This window comes from Marmota flaviventris, chromosome 8 (assembly GCF_047511675.1).
Source record: "Marmota flaviventris isolate mMarFla1 chromosome 8, mMarFla1.hap1, whole genome shotgun sequence".
In the NCBI taxonomy this organism is placed as follows: domain Eukaryota; kingdom Metazoa; phylum Chordata; class Mammalia; order Rodentia; family Sciuridae; genus Marmota; species Marmota flaviventris.
Window position 1 is genome coordinate 11,958,704 of NC_092505.1, and position 17,184 is coordinate 11,975,887.

At 43.9% G+C, this 17,184-nt stretch overlaps 1 protein-coding gene across 9 annotated transcripts in view; it reads left to right on the top strand.

Annotated features, from left to right (window-relative positions):
* Positions 1-17,184, top strand: part of Tiam1 (TIAM Rac1 associated GEF 1) — a 366,772-nt gene that overhangs the window by 123,833 nt on the left and 225,755 nt on the right. Inside the window, exon 1 of one of the 9 annotated variants that reach the window (XM_071615099.1) lies at positions 4,633-4,670. The exons of the other annotated variants lie outside the window; for them this stretch is intronic. The gene's annotated coding sequence lies outside the window, so the exon portion shown is untranslated. Of the gene's footprint in view, positions 1-4,632; positions 4,671-17,184 lie in introns of those variants that run through there. 9 annotated transcript variants of the gene reach the window in all.

The following is a 17,184-nucleotide window of genomic DNA, read 5'->3' on the forward strand; positions in this document are numbered from 1 at the left end:
CTAGTAGAATATGAAAACCCACTGAAAGTCCTTCACTAGGAAAGAAAGACATGTAGCACCTCTCTTTAGGGGGTTAGACATGAGCTTGACCTGGCTGGTCGCCGAGAGACCACCATGGAAGAAAGGGTAGAAGAGACAGTGTGAAGAAGGTGTTCCATCCGGTTATGGACAAAGAATGAATCAGGGCACGTTCCCCGGCCCCCAGTCACTTGGGGGCTCACAAAACCAAATGAAACTGAGTCCTAGATCCTTGGGAAGAAAGCAATGAGAAGAAAGGGAGAAGTGGAGAGTGTGAAAACCAGAAAACAGCAGTCTTGTCATTTTGACAAGTAATGGAGGAGCAGAGGGAAACCTTGGTGACAGTAAAGCAATGTGGGGGACACAGCGTGTTGCAATTCAGTTGCATTGAGGGACGTCAGTTCTTAGCATCTGTAACTGGTCACCCATGTCCCTGGATCAGAAATGGGTGAGGTGACATATGCCTATAATCCCAATAGCTCAGGAGGCTGAGGCAGGAGGAATGTGAGTTCAAAGCCAGCCTCAGCAACCTAGTGGGACCTGTCTCTAAATAAAATACAGAATAGACTCTGTGGTTAAATGCCCCTGGGTTCAATCCCTAGTACCAATAAATAAATAAATAAATAAATGGGGTGAGGAAAAAGGGAGACCCACTGTGAGTTCTTGTTTATGGATGCCTTGGACTTTGAAAAAATACTCTGAATAGAGTTGATTTCCAAAAATGACTTGTTAACTAATTCATTGGGTTTGCCTACATAATTAGTTAGTTTTCAACTCTTGGAGGAACCCATGCTTCATTGGCAGTCATGGATATTGTTATTGTTGTTAAGATAATCAATAACCTTGATTATAAATTCTGGCTACTTTTACTAAGAACTCCTGGCTGTGGGCTAAGTATGTTGCGAAGACATCCTCAATAGGGTCAGATCGTGTCTTACTCCCTAGAGCTGAAGGACGAGAAGACCCTTTACAACTGAGCCTCTCCCGTGTGTTTCCAAGTGCTCATTTTCATGAGCTTAATTTCAAAGGTGGAAGGAGACCCTCAATGTCAGACAAGTGTGTTAGTCAACTTTTTGTCACTGTGTCCAAAATATCTCACAAGAACACAAGGCAGACAAGCTTGATTTTTGTTCACGGCTTCAGAGGACTCAGTCCACGTCAGCCAGCTCCATTGTTGGGCCTGAAGTGAGGCAGAACATGGCGGAAGGGCTTGGTGGAATAAGGCTGCTCAGCTCATGGAAGCTGGGAAGTAGAGGGGGTGGAGAGAGAGAGGGAGAGAGGCCATTTGACCACCTGCCCACCCAGGACTGTCTCAGGGGTCATTTGCTGAAACGATTCTCAGTGCAGTTGGCGCTGGCAAATTGTGGAGGCGTTCTCCTGCTCCCGAGGGTGCTGTGTGTGTCCGCTTGTGCATTCTGGGACTCTCTTAGTTTGGTTGATGTATTTGTTTGGACGTGACCTTTCCCGGTTCCTCTTCCCTGGGTTTTTGCCTGCTGAGGAAATGATCCTCAGATCCCCTCCATCTGCACTGGTGGCAACAGAAGAGAGATTTTCTCTTTTTCTGTGGTCCAGGTCCAACAGCCCAGACACCTGTCTTGCAGAGGCTCATATTGTTCTGGCTGGTGTCATTTCCTGAAGCAGAGACGTTTTTATATCCTAGTTCTGGAAGTCATCAAGTTGGACGTGAGACAAGGAGGAGGCGGCGGAGGGTCCTTGGCTGACCTGGGGTGTTCCTATTGATTGCTCATTGGCTCCGTGGGGGGGCCTGTTTCTCCCACCTCCGTCCGCAACTGGACCCTCGCATTGGCCCTGGTAGTAAGCTTTTCCTGTTGGTGGTTGATTCATTCTGAGAGCTCTGCATTCCCTTTGGGATCCTTCACTGTTTGGTTAGAGAAGAAAAAGGACAGTTTCTCTTTTAAGTCTGATGAAAACCATCTGCAGAAGATGTGTATACATGTGCTGTATATTTAGGATTTTCTCATGGACACTTGACTGCTCCCCTGGTTGTTAAGGAAATCCATATGAGGACAGGAACCTTTACAGTGCGACCCTGATGTTGTGTTTTAACATTTCGATGAAAATTGGTTCTGACCGTTTTTGGCTGGTCCAAGTTTTTTCTCTGCAGCTCTGGATTTTCTTTCTTTCCTTTTTTTTTTCAGAGTGGCAGAATCTATAGGCTCCTGAGGGTTTTGCTTTGGAGAGATCCACTGGTGGGGGATGAAGTGCCGAGTTGAGGGGCCAGATCATAAGTTTTCTTCTTGGCCCTTGCCATCTGCTGAATGTCATGCTTACAGTCACCATGGACTTGGAAGAATGCTCCCTGAGCACCGCTCCCATCCACCAGGGCTGTTCTGTGCATTTCCAGATGTTGAACTTGCCCAGGTGACGTAACCCCAGATGGGGCTGCAGGGAGTCTGGCTTAGTCACTCTCACAACTGTGGAATTAGATCTCCCCTTCATCTCTAGGCAGGGTCCCCTTGGAAGGAGGTAGCACCTGGCTTGTTGGTTTGCTTGTTCTTTGGGGCTTCTCCAACACTAGGGGACGAACTGGTATCAAGTAGGAGTGCATATGTGATGGGAGGCCTGGCCAGTACTATACAGACTTCATCCACTTTTTCTATAAAGCAGGATGATGACTGATTTCATACTGTCCCTTCTTGAGGGACAAGAAGGGATAAGGATGTGGGGTATAGTGAGATGTGTGCCAACAGGAGGAGGTGCCAAACCAGGGATGGGGAGGATGCAGTTTAGCTTATGTGAGGAGTTTTCCAACATACAGAGGCATCTGAGAAAGGAATATGATTGCGTTGATTTTCATCTTGTTCTTTCAAAAGAGCAGATGAAACACTAGTGCCATCTAATTCCTCATTATATACAAAAAGTTGGTCATTCCTTTCCAACAACCATGGATCCAAACCAATAGATCCAACGAACCTTGTGTCAAAAATTTCAAAAAAGAAAAGAAATTGCTTCTGTTCTGAGTATACAGTTTCCCCCTTGCTATTATTTTCTGAAAAATACAGTATGACATAGTGTTTGCATTGTATTGGGTATTATAAGCAATCTAGAGATGATTTGAAATACATTGGGTGGTGTGTACAGGTTATATGCAGATATGCCATTTACATAAGGGACTTGAGTATCCTGATGGGGTCCTGGGACCAGTTCCTTGCAGATTCCAAGGGATCACCGTGCTCACCAGATACCCAGGGGTTGGCAAATGAAGCCTGCAGGCCAAATCTGGCTGTCACCTGTTTTTTTTTTTTTTTTCCTTAAAATAAAGTTCCTTGGAACACGGCCACATCCCTTCACTTATTTTCCAAGCCGCTTTTGAGCTCAGTGGTGAGCTCATCAGATTGAGTAGCTCCCGAAGCTTGAGATATTTCCTCTTTGGCTTCTTGTGGAGAGTTGGCTGACCTTTGTTCTGACGCCTCCTATGTAAGCCCAGGACACTTCCTTTATTTAAAAAGTATCTAGCTTTAAAAATGTACTGATTTTTACTCTCCTCTGGGCTTTTGGGCTATTTCAGGGACCTCATTTTCAGTGGGGGGGCTATATCCCTTTGAGGACACTTGGGATGGTGAGGTGGGGTGTTACGATTGAGAGTCACCAGAGCCCATCGGCAGCACAGCCTCATCCTGCATGACAGGAACATGCGTCTTCTGAGACACCTCACCTCTTTTCTGGTTTTGTCCATTATCAAAGTCTTTCGGAGGAAATCTTTGCAACTTCTCCCATGATGGCGGGACCCTTAGTGCTTCCTGCTCCAGCTGCTTCTGTCGACCTGACTTCAGTTGCCATCAGGCTCAGGAAGCCATCGAGTCCTTTAGCTGCCTGCTAATGATCTGGAAGACTCCCTCTGCTCCTCTCCCCCACCTCTGCCTCCGTTCTCCTCTCTCACCCACAGCCCCGCTAGTGCTCTCTGCACCCTCCTTCCCTCCAGCCTAGTGACTGTGCGTGTCTGTCCTTTCCCTGGCTGTCCTGCCCATCTCCGTAACTCTTCGCCCCCTCACCTGGCACTCATTGCCTCTGGGACCAGGCTTAGAGCTTTTGGCCAAAGGAAGGCAGCCTGGGCAGTGGACAGGGGTCTCCTACAGCCCAGGGGAAGTAGCAAGGCCCTGGGTGAGAGTTGGACAGGGCAGGGGTGGTGGCGGCTGGAGAGTGGAGGACTAAGGAGTCCAGTATCCAGGCAGCATGAAGTCAGGGCGGGGGGTGGGGGCACAGTCATGTGGACCATGCGACAAGGATCTAGAGAGATGTGGGGAGCAGTAGCTGGTGTGCAGCAGGGGTAAACTGTGAGAAGAGGCTTCCAGAATATATGGTTTGGATGTGAGTGTTCCCCAGAAGCTCAGGTGTGAAACAACGCAAGAAGGTTTACAGGAGAAATGATTGGGTTGTGAGAGCTTGACCCTATCAGTGAATGTCCCCTGATGATTAACTGAGTGGGAACTGAAGGCGAGTAGGGGGCGGCTGGAGGAGGTGGGCATTGGGGGCGTGGCTTTGGGCAGTAGACTTGTATCTGGCAAGTGGAGTCTGTTTCCTTATCATCATGTGATCTGCTTCCCTCTGCCACAGCCTTCTGCCATGCCTCCCCTCAAGCCCCGAGCAATGGAGCTGTCCTTGGCTTCCTAGAACTGAGACCTTTGAAAACCGTGAGCCCTCAAATACCCTTCCTCCTCTACAATTGTTATGGTCGGGTCTTTCAGTCACAGCTGACTAAAACACAGAGAGATGCAACAAAGGAGGAACTTGCTGCCATTGGGGAAAGGTGTGCTGTGCCTGGGTCGGGAGCTGTGTGTTGGAGAGGCATCCTTAGGAGCTACCATGCTGATGGCGTCTAGGGATCATTCCAGTGACCCAGAAGATGGGGTTTCAATGGCTGGGAGCAATGGGCTTCAAATTCACCTGAAAGCTTTCTTAAACCATGGATCGACCAACCCTAGGGTTCCTGATTTATGAGGTCTTGGGGCAGGCCCCCAGATGTACATTTCTGACAACTTCCTAGGTGATGCTGATGCTGACTGGTCCTGGCACAATGTCTTGATCTGCTTTATCTTTCTATGACTAAATACCAGAGATTTGATAATTTATAAAGAATAGAGGTTTACTTAGCTAACAGACTGGGAGGCCCGAGAGGATGGTGCTGGTATCTGGGAGGGGATTCTTGCTGCAAAGTGAGTGTGCCAGCTCACGTCCCTCCTCCTCTTGTAGCCACTAATGCCATCGTGGGGGCCCCACCCTCATGACCACATCCAACACTCATTACTTTCCAAAGGCCCCACTTCCAAAGACAGCGAATATGCGAATTGAGGGATTGAATTTCCAACACAGGGACATTTGGGAACATATTCAAACTACGGCACTGCCCTAGAGAACCACTGGTCTAGTGTAGAAGAGGTATCCAGTGAAACTTTTCCATGTCCTCAAAACAGAACCTGAGGTGTGGTAAGAGGGGGGACAGTACAGCTGGTTGTATTTGAGGATCAGGAATGTGTTCCCCATCAGGTGGTTACTGTGTCAGAGCTTTCTACCACCTACAAAGGGTTAAGCTAGTTTGGCCAAAATGTTGTTGAGCAATACCGTGATAGTAGGAACTTTCATTAAAATCTAATTCCTCTGTATTTTGAGAATTGACTCACTATAAACAGGAAGAATGTTTCAAAACTCAGTTTTGGCTTCTTGTAATTTTGAATCCTTTTAGCGGACTCTCTTAAGAGAGTCCCTCATTTGAACTTTTACTTACAAAAGAAGATAATTCAAGGGCCCTAGTGTTCCCTTCTTTTGCCATCCAGGTTTGTCCTTTCCATATCAGGATGACCAACTGATGTCACTGACCTAATTTTCACTTGGCAGACTCTCTCTCTCTCTTGCTTATAGCTGATACTTGATATAAGATTTTGGCTACAAATATGAAAATAATTACAATATAAAAAATGCTGGAATGTCTATATGCTTCAAGAATATCTCGAAAGATATGGAGTGATCTGGAAAGAAATTCTAGATTTTTAACAGAATTTATGTCTTTGCCTGAATATATGATTTGCTTTCTTTGAGGAAGAGACACATCAAAACTTGGAGGAGTGTACAAATGCACAAACGTGCAAATTACACATTTTAATTACTTCTGCTTTCACATTAGACAGGTCAGTCAATCTCTGATTTCTTAAAAAAAATCCTTATATGGATTCATTTAAGAGCAAATGACTCATTTGAAAAGGAGAATATTGAAAACCTTGACCTTGACATTGGAGTCTGCTCCCAAGGCTCCTGCCATTGGCTTTCTATTGACTTTAAGCAGGGTTTTCACCCAGTCCCGCTTCAGCACCCGAGATAACAGGAGTGCCTGGGATGGAGGGTGGCCATTCTGGGTCCTTCAGAGCTGTGTTTATTTACAGGTTGTTGGGTTTGGGCCAAGGCTCTCAGACTTCTTCTCTGTTTGGGTCTCAGCATCTGTGAACACCATTGATGGTGTGTATTTTCATAAAATGCCCTATGAGGCCTAGGGTGAGAGACTTTTGGGGGTGCCAAGAAAAATCATAATAAATAATATTAAATAACTCCAGAGATTTCAGCAGGATTTACAATTTTGGCTTCACATGCTCCGATGTTTGGAGTTATTTTATAAAACTGGCTTGAAAATCATGCACCAGGCTTCCTTTGTGTGATTGGCAACGTTTCAGAAACCACAAGGATCCCTGCTTCTCAGAGATGTTGCACATGGATTGTCTGTATGGGGTGGAATTTTCCCTTCCCCTTAGGGCTGTGGTCTTCCCTGGAATCCCTTTCTCACTGGCAGGGGTGTCGATGGTGGGCGACCATGGAAGAGTGCTGGGGAAGGAGGGCAAGAAGGGGAAAGAGCTGTTGGGGCCCATAGCTTTGGGGTTAATTACAGTGGCTGGTGGTTTAGCAGAATGATCCGTGGAACTGGAAAAACTCGTCCAATGGTTCAGGCTCTGCGTGAGACTGTATGTACTGTATTTGGGAATATGTTGATTTTTTTAAGGTGAAAGGTGGGTGAGGGAGGGGCCGGTGATACCAACCACTGAGGGTTTACATGTTGGGGTTTTGTTCTGACCTTTAGATTAGTTAATCGTGGGGCTTCACTCTGTGACTCATCATTTCTACCTATAGCACTTGGGTTCCACAAAAGTCCTTTAGGGCAGGGACACCCACATGATCTCATCCTTCTCTGTCTCTATACTTAGTAACATGTGGATTCCTCCAGAATAATGGCTGCACCTTCTTTTACCTTGGATTCATAGAGTTTGAAACCCAGATGCTCAATAGACAGTTTGTTGCATTATTAAGAAAAATAACAAGTTAACTGCGTTTATACTAACAATAGGCAACCCTTGAAGGGGACTTGGGGCATGACTTCATGGCAGTCTTCTGAGGCAGGATCCTTTGCCTGCTGTTATCTCCATTTTACCTGTAGAAACGAGACACAGAAAGCTTAGGTAACTTGCCTGAGGTGATTTGGGTAATAAACAGAGGCAAACAGGTAGATGCTACCGGGACTTGACCCCTCTCCAGCAATGAATTCTGTATTCTTAATGATTGCTCTATAGACATGGTACTAAAGTTCTTCAAAGTTTAATAAGTTATTTATGGATTTTGTCATGTCAGAGTTGATAAATTTTCTTTGAAGATCTCAACTAAGCCAAAGAACTCAAATTGTGTTACCTGATACTTGAGCTGGGTGGCTCTTGGGGCGTGAGCTACATAAATAGCTGCTAAGGCGATATCTGTGTATCTTTGAGAAGAACTTAGGAAGACAATCATCTCTTATGTAGTGTTTTGAATTCCACAGGAATCCAGTTATTTAGGCTCCTAGAGCAAACATGGTAGAGGTCGACAGAGTTAAGTCTTGGGAAGGTGGAGTTTCACTTTGTGGGTGAAAGATTCTGCTGACTTGGCTGGATTCTCCTCCTGCCATGTTTAAATGTCTCCCATCCCTGTTGTGTGTGTGTTGGGAGCAGTGGGCCACAGGAAGGGTACCAGCAGAACAAGGCAAGGAGTTCTACCAGGAACTGGCCCGTGTTGGGGTGAGGATGGGGACATTGACATTCTTGGCCTCCTTAAAAGAACATGAGCTCTGGTGGAAGCACCCCTTGCTGGCTGCCTCTCTCAGAACTGGGGTCATGTGTTCTGAACTACGTCTGCAAGTTTTGAGGTGTGATATCAAAGTATCAGAATCTAGAAGGAAAAGAAAGCAGGTAGACATGGGAGAAGCCCAGCAAAGCATAAATGACATGAGTGCTATTTCATTTTTCACCTTTTTATTTTGAAGTAAGTATGAACTTAGAATTTGAAAAAAATTATACAGTGTTGCTGGGTACCCATGACCCAGCTTCCTCCAGTGGTGACATCTTACTTAAATATAGTGCATTATCAAGACCAGGAAACTGATATTGGCATCATAGGATCCACAAAACTACAGACCCTGCTGGGAGTCTCACCACTTTTTTTTTTTTTAAAATAGAAATCAGTGTAAAATTTGAGCAGTGGTTTTTGACGGGCAGGAGAACCTCTGAGGAAGGCTGCAATAAATATTTTAGAGACAGATGGTTCTTAGCATAGAGCTGTTTGCTAGCGTGTTTGTGACACAGCCGGCAGTTGACTGGAATGTGAAGACCAGCAGCTGAGATAGGGAACAGAAACCAAGCCGTTTGGTTATTTTCACTTATGGACTTGAACTCTTTGTGGGTGTTATCTTCATTTTTTTTTTTTTTTGGTTGCCTTTTCAGAAGGAGGATATTTTCTAGAGATAAAGGATGATTCAAGGTCATTGTGTCATTTGAAGAGCTTTTAGAGGAAATGATAAACAGATGTTTTCCCTGGAAAAGGCAGGGATTTTGATTAATCAGATAAGAGGTATGGATGAGGGAACTCAAAAATCATGGATGCAATTTCATGATAACTGTGGGAGTGGATTTACTTTTAAAATGACAGTGCCCCATGGGTTGGGGCTGAGTGTTGCCTGGCTGGCTGGCGGGCGATTGATTGCTCCTGCCTTGGCCTTCCCATCATGCTTTGCTGGGGCTTCCAATTAGCCTCTGTCACTCTCTGCCCCTGATTTGAGCTATGTGTGGGAGTGCCTGTCTTCTTGGCCAGACTAGGAATTCTTTGAGGGCGAGAACTGTCTAATTCATTTTTTTTTTTGACTCTTCTCCTCCTCTTTCCTCACAGTATCAAGCAGGAAGTTCTGAGCAGAAGGGGTCCTCTGCCCCCAGCAATTTCCAGGCTGTTGCTTATCATCGCTTCACTTCATTACGTCTGGAGCTAGGCATCTGCTTGTATGTTAGGTGTATTTGAAACCAATAAGCCTTGATTCCTGATGGATTATTTTGTAACTTTGAACCGTCTCCAGTCAGTCTGGCCTTGGTGCACAGCTCTATCTGAACAGCATTGAAACAAGGTTCAGAGCTTCATAGATTTTCTTCTTCTCCTTCAAAAAAAGGAATGGGAAGTTTTTGTCTGCTTGTTTTTCCCTGTCGTTTAGTGTTTTTTTTTTTTCTTTTTAAAAGAAAGCACATCATCCTTTATACTTAATCTCTTTTAACATCTTTCTGTTGACACCTGAGATAATCATTTAAAATTCTTCTGACTCAGCCGTTGGGGATTTGGCTTTTCCAGGGTGTTGGCGATGGTGTGTGAATAAGGCCTCTCAGGGGCCTTGACTTTTTTGAGATCTCCAGGAAGATCCATTTCTGAGTCATCTTTCCTAATAGGGGAGAAACAGAGAGGAGAATACTATGTCTTTAGGCTCATTGGGTTATAATGCAATGAAAAGAAGCCCTCTCAAATCAACTCCTATAAAAATGGTGTGACTGATGGGACGCCGAGAAATGCCATGGATGATCAAGGGTGTGCAGGCCACACAGGGACAGGAGCAGGAAAATCAGGAAGGGACACCGTCCACCATCCATCTCAAGGGCACTTGTAGTCTGTAATTTTTGCTTTGCTTGGCAAGGCTCTGCCCTTCTCTTGCCTCTGCCTTGCTTTCTTGTTGGACCTCTTGCTTCGCAGATTCTCAGACTCATTACTTGCCAAATGGCTCTGACTTGGCTTAATGTGCTTTACTTCAAGTCCATGTGGACTTTCCTTTAGATAACTGTCTTGGTCTCCTAGTTTCTGAAGTGCAAGTTTTTAAGCGAGAGTCTCTTGGCCAATACTGAGTCATGAATCCACCCAGCTGTTGTGGGCAGGGAGGGGCATAGGTAGCATGGGTGGTCTCGACTAGCCTAGGCAGGCTCTCAGAAGGCAGGGGCGATGGGAGCAGTGATTGGCAGGGCTACCCTATCCCAATAAAGGCATAGTTCACCATTGTTTATATTTGGCTCTAGGTTGCCTTAGAAAAGTCAGGCCCATTCCTTTTTGGCCCTGTCTTGGACTCCCACGTTTCCCAGGTGCACTTGCAGTTCTAGGCAGGAGAATGAGGAAGAGGTGCCAAGGTGCTATAGTCTACCTATTTGTAGACAAAAGACTTGGTTACGGACACCGACCAGGGACAGAAGTCCTTAGATGCATGTCGTCACCAATGAATATTTAATTTAGAAAATAATTCCTGTGTTTGAATTGAATTAATGCAGTTCACTTATCTTTTCGCATGTACTTGCTTATTTTTTGGGTGCTGAACTTGGGCCTAAAAAATGCATACTCCTTGTGCAGAGATCCCAGCTTTATATTCCAGAACTTCTGTTGGAAGTCATTGACTGACAGAAGTCAAGGAATAAAATGGTAAAGGAGAAGAGACATGGGGGAGAACCAAAGGTCTCATTTCCCCACTACCAGCTGTGTCATCTGGGTAACTAAGTTCTTTGAATTTCAGTTTTTCATCTGTAACACGGGGTAAGAACACTATCCATTTCATGATGTTCTTAAGAAGATTGAAGCAATTAATATATTCAAAGGCACTTTCCTAGCAGTCGGGGTATAGGAGTTCACAAAATTCTCAACGATCTTACTTTCTCATAGCATGTATTCCAGCATATGCTGCCACCCTGACTTTTATAAATCAGAATGAGTGATGTCCTCGCATTTCCTTCCAATTCTATGAAAATTTAGTTTAGTGTTTTGGTCAATAGGATCATGTAGCAGACACAGGGGCTGGTCTTACAGAAGTTAGGGCTTGTGAGTGCATGTGTGTGTGTACATACACTGTCAAGAGCTATTCACGAATCAATAAAAGTGTCAGCGTACTTTGAAAAAGGTTCGTTTTCCAAGGCAAATGCTAAGTTAGCTTTATTTGCGTTAAGGGAATAAATAAAACTTGAGAGAGACATTTATGAGCTGATATCTTGCCTTTGATGACCCAGGGAAAGACATTCTTATTTGTGCAGAGGGTCACTCATCTTTGCTTTTATAAACTCAAAGTCAAAAATCTTAATGGGTTTTAGTAATCCTAAGCGTCATACTGAATTTTGGCTTGGACAATTTCAGATAACACTTCTTTGTAATTGCTATGGCTTACTTATCTCTTGGGCTATGACATATACCTCAAGACACAAAATCTTCTGTTTTTTAAAACTTTCACATTTTGCAACCTTTACTCTGAGAAATAGAAGCTTTTTGGGGGGCAGGCTGTTTTAGGTGAAGGAAATATTTTATCCCCAGTGGACCTAAGGAAGCATTTGGCTGAAGGAAGCAATTTCCTTTCTGTGCCTTGGGATTTGAAGCAATAATGTATACAATTATTTAATTTAGTTGACCTAAACTTTCTTCTTTTTTTTTTTAAATTAATAGATTGTTATGTACCTTAAATCAAAACTATCACAGTTCAAAATGGTATGAGAAATATAAGGATACTTTGCTTGAAGTTAAAAAGAAATCTTCCTTGCCCTACAGATAATTACATGTGTATTTCTGGGGCCATTAATGTCATATCTCAAATGTTAAAGGAAGATTTATAATAGTAGAAATTCATTACTCTATTTTATATAGCTTCAACAACTAACACAACCAATTCTGTTTTGTGGATTTAGCTTTGGTTTTGCTGTTTCTTTAAGTGTATGGCAAAGAGTGTCTTTAATTGTTTGAGAAGAGGCAGAGGTGGGGGGAAGAGCTGTTGATGCATACGTTTCTTGTTCCTCATCCATTACCCACCATAAATGAACTGATGCATATTCTGTGCTCACACTGAATGCTTCTCCCATATGGATAACACCAGAATTATTTTAATTAGTCATAACTTTGCTCTTTTTTACTGAGGAACCAAGAGTCATGTTCAGACCTGTGAGTAGCAAGCTATAATATAGGATGGTCCAGTTCTACTTGTAGCAGGAACATGGAAATTTAGGAGATGGGGACACCTCTGCTGTTGATCAGTATGCTTGGTCACATGCTTAGATATTTGAAGTGTAATAGAGAAAAGAAATGATATGGGTTATTCATTTTCCATGATTATATTATTTTTCCGGTTTTTTTAGTGGATCAAAACTCTGTGGTTACCATTCACATTTTTGTTCATTAGGCAAACCTTTACCATTGTGTAGGAAAACTGACCTGGCCTCCCCGCAGGCTCATCTTCTCCATAGTTATTCATTCAGAAAGGCAGCATAAAAAGTAAGATTGTTTCAACATTTTCCACGCCATTCTGAGAACAGGTGCTTCCTTTGTGAATCCCAGTTGGTGAATTGATGTGGTCACTTCAGCCTCTTTTCAACCCCGTTCCTAAAGAACAAAGGCATTTTCTTTGCCCTGAAAATTGACATTTGCTTGCAGAGATTAGGCACTTCCTGTGACCCTGGGTCCCAATTCTGCTGGTGCCCTGGGGGAGGTCAGAGGAAAGACTGCACTTGGGTGCATGTTCTTTGGTGGCAGTGGGAGGTGCAGGGGTGGGAGGTGCTGGGGTGCGTAAATGCCCAGGGAGGTTGGCCGAAGCTTGCTTCTATCCTAATCAGGCCTTCCCTGGTGCACCGTTCTAGAAGGCAGTGTGGAGCTTTGTTCCCTATCAGTGGTCAGTGTGGAGACCTGTTGCCTCTGCCTCTTCTGATCTCTCCTCTTCCCTCTGCCCTTCCACTTTCCCTGGCAGAAAGCAGACCGGCATCCTTACACTCTGGCTTTGGAATGGAATGAAAGGGCGTCTTTCTGAATAGAGAGGTTTGTTTCACACAGAGCTGCCTTTGACGGGAAGAGTCCCCCACCCCCAGGAGATTCAGAACATAACGGGGCTGGCACTAAGCCATGAAGGATGGCCATAAATCGTATGATTCAAATGAGGTTTCATCACATCATTGTCCTATCTTCTCATTTCTGGCAGGAAACGCTGGGCAAATTAAAGCAAGAGCGGCTTTGGTCAATGTGATCGTAATATGTTGAACTAGAGGCACTGCATTGAGTCCCACTGTTAGAAGGTGTCCAGGCAGTCAGCACCGCGTTCTAGAGCAGTGAGGATGGTGTCAAATTGATGCTCTGGAGTGCTTTCAATTATACACAGCTGTGGTTGTCCAAGTGACGAAATATTGTCTTGCCGACATTTTCTTTGTCTAAATTTTGGGGGAGAGAGAGATTAGGTGATATGATTTCTGGTTCATTTTAGAGAAAATGAGATTGGCTCCTGTTGGCAATTTTAAAATTTCCCTTTGAAGAGGATGAGGTGGTCTGAAGCAAGTTGGGTGGCAGATATAAAAGGTGATCATATATTGATCTCCACTCTGGATTTTTTTTTTTTTTTCAAAAGAAAGGAAGAAAGAGGAGAGAAAAAATGAGCAAAGGAAGTAATTTGGAGCATGAATGCCCGTGGTGTTTTAAGATGGAAGAATTTGGCACTTACCGTAGGTGTGACTTTGGCCAGGTCCACTTCTGTGCTTTAGTTTGTGTGACTGATAAAATGGTATGTGTTTTACTGGTGTGGTGGTCTTTTGTCAGGGTTAACATTTCTTTATAGCCAAACACACCTGCTACATAAAGATACCTTGGTGGTCTCAGTTTCCTTTAGGACCTTTTTTCTAAAAAAAAAAAAAAAAATTTAGTTGCAGACAGACACAATACCTTTCTTTTATTTATTTTTATATGGTGTTCAGTACCTTTTGATACTGTACGTCAGATCTGTAGCTGCATCGAAGGCAGACCCTTGTGGCTTCTGGGTGGTCTTAATATAGGTCTTGCTAGAATGTTCTTCACTGAAATACAGTGATACCACAATGATCAAAGGACCCCTTTGTCTCTTTCCACCATAAAAATGTGGTGGACATCATAATTATGTTTTTTCACCTGATGTATTGAGAACCAAGTCAGAGCTGGGTAATATTTTGGGAGTCAGGGAAGCAACACAGGTCACATTCCAGGGGGCAGCAGACTGTCACATGCCAGGTGTCAGGTGAGGATATTGGCATGGAGAAGACAACAGTGGATAGGGGGGATAGTGTTGAGGGGTGCTGGGGTGCCTTTAATATAGTGTGGTCTGGGCATATCTCTCCCAGCAGGTTATGATCTTGAGGTCTGCATGGAGGGAGGAGCAGTCCTGAAAATGTGGAGAAAGAACATTCCGGACAGAGGGAACTGCAAACGGGTGGGAAAGGCAGGCAGGGGTAGGGAATGAGGTCACAGGTCAATCACCTGCAGGAGGGAGGGTCATATCATCAGTCTAAACCCTAAACAGGCCCCTCAGCTACCCTTAAGAGACTTTGTTAGAGTGTTTTGCAGAAAAGATGGAAAATAATAGTGTATCTGTTACTTTGATTACAATTCCCATCATATGATAATTAACTGCTAGCTGTAATTATAGGACTTCCTTCTAATTTAGTTTAGCACTCTGGGGACCTCTATTAGCCTATATCTCAATCAATTTCACAGCCATTAAGAGGGAAAAAGCCATGCTCCTTTTGAATTTTAAATCTAGTGGGTACATGATCTACCTATTTGCTAGCCTGCCTTATTTTCTTTTCTTTCCTTGGGTTGACCCCCCTCTGTTCTGGCACTCCCCAATGCCGTACCGTTTCAGACATGTAGAATGTTGTTTTTTAATTAGGATAGATTGTTACAGATAGTTGTTAATGAATTCCATGCATCTCACATCTTTTTTTTGTAACCTCCCTGGTCTATATAAATACAAAAATTTTCACCTGACAGCCAAGGGAGCTCATGTGTCCCCGCCCCAAGACAGATGTTCTAGTCAATATTTATTCTCTTGTCTAGCACCTTTTACTGCCCTCTGCTCTCTAGATAGGTTCCCTTTTTAGAGAAATGTAACCCAATCTGTTTTCTCAGTTGGCTCCAACAATAATTCTCCAGTCCTAGAGGACCCAGGTCTGGTCCTTGCTCTTGCCTCTTTGGCATGTCTGCTGATTCGCCCTGTTTAGATAACCTCAGCTGTCCTCAGGGCTCCTTTTGTCCAAGTTTCTCTGCTGCTCTCCTGGTGAAAGCAACCCCGCTTGTCACATTGCCACTGTGTCCCCCCTGTCCCCTGTGGACATCTGCTGTTAGAGGCAAGCAGTCATCAGTATATGGGGACGATTGTTATCTCTCCAGAAGTTGCCCCTTGAAAAGCTGGGCACCCCCAGAGAATGCTGGCTTGTTCATTTTGAAATGTTTGTGAGCATGTGGGTAGCAGCTAGGATCTCTCCAGCTGGAGAAGAAACCTAGGCTTGTGGGCAAGGAAGGGGAGGGAAGGGTTGCCTGGCCAAGTGCTCATCAACGCGAGCCTGAGTCTGCCTGTGCTTGCCCCAGCAGGGGTGTGTGTGTGTGTGTGTGTGTGTGTGTGTAAGAGAGAGAGAGAGAGAGAGAGAGAGAGAGAGAGAGAGAGAGAGAGAGAGAGAGAGAGAGAGAAAGAGAGAGAGACAGAGAGAGAGGAGAAGATTTTTACTTTTAGAAGAGATTTAGGTCTAGAGAGAAAGCAAGTGGCTAGCAGAGAGTTCCCATATGCCTTTCCTCCTACATTTTCGACATTCTAACAATGCAGCCAGTGTCCACCCATCTTACAATCTGTAGTTTACACCGAGCATCACTCTTGGTGTGGACCTGCTGTGGGTTTGGACAAGTGTATAATGATGTGTCTCCACCATTTACATGCACGGCCCAGCACTTAACAATGGTTCACCCAATAATTTCTCACCTATACCATGGTGTGGAAGCGATTCACATTCTATAGGAACTGTGCTTTGAATTTAGGATTTGGATCTTTTCCCAGACTAGCAATATGATGTCCAATCCTCTCTCGAGACGCTGGGCAGATCAGTGAGCTGCTGTTCCCACAGGCTCGCAGTGCCTGGCCTTGTTATTTAATAAATGATATGAGACATTCAAACTTTATAATGAAATAGGTTGTCTGTTATAAGGTTTGTCCTACTGTAGGCTACAGTGAGCATTCTGAGCCCTTTTAAAGTAGACTGGGCTAAGCTATTATGTTTGGTGGGTTAGGTGTACTAGATGCATTTTTGACTTATATATTTCTGGGCAGGTAACAGAGATTTAACTCAGGGGCACTCAACCACTGAGCCACATTCACAGCCCTATTTTGTGTTTTATTTAGAGACAGTGTCTCACTGAGGTGCTTAGTACCTCACTGTTGATGAGGCTGGCTTTGAACTTGTGATCCTCTAGCCTCAGCCTCCGAGCTGCAGGGATTATGGCATGCGCCAGCGTGCCCGGCTATAATATTTTAAATTTATGATGGGTTTATTAAGATGTAAGCTCATTGCAAGTCAAGGAGCATTTGTGATATGCCAAATAGCTTCACTATCCTAAAAATCATCTGTGCTTAGCCTTCCCCTGGCTTCCACCCATCTTTTGACTGTCTCCATAATTTTTCCTTTCCCGGAATGTCACAGAGCTAGAATGATACAGAGTGCAGACTTTTCATATGGCTTCTTTCACTTAGTGATGTGCATGTAAGGTTCCTCCACAGTTTGGTAGATGGATTTTTTTTTTTTACTCTGAATAATATTAGAGTATATAGTTTATATATTCACTGAAGGACATCTTGATTGCCTCTAAGTTTTGGCAATTATGAATAAAGCTGCTATAAATATTCATGTGCAGATTTTTGAATGGACATAATGAAAATATTATATAATATTATACCATACATTGTATATATTTATACAATAATGACATACAGTTCTAATGTATTATGTAATGACAAAATATTTATATAGTATATAATTATTGAAGTTTATTTCTTTCTGAAAATGAGAAAAATGTTCCCAGGTTTATAATCTTTGGAAA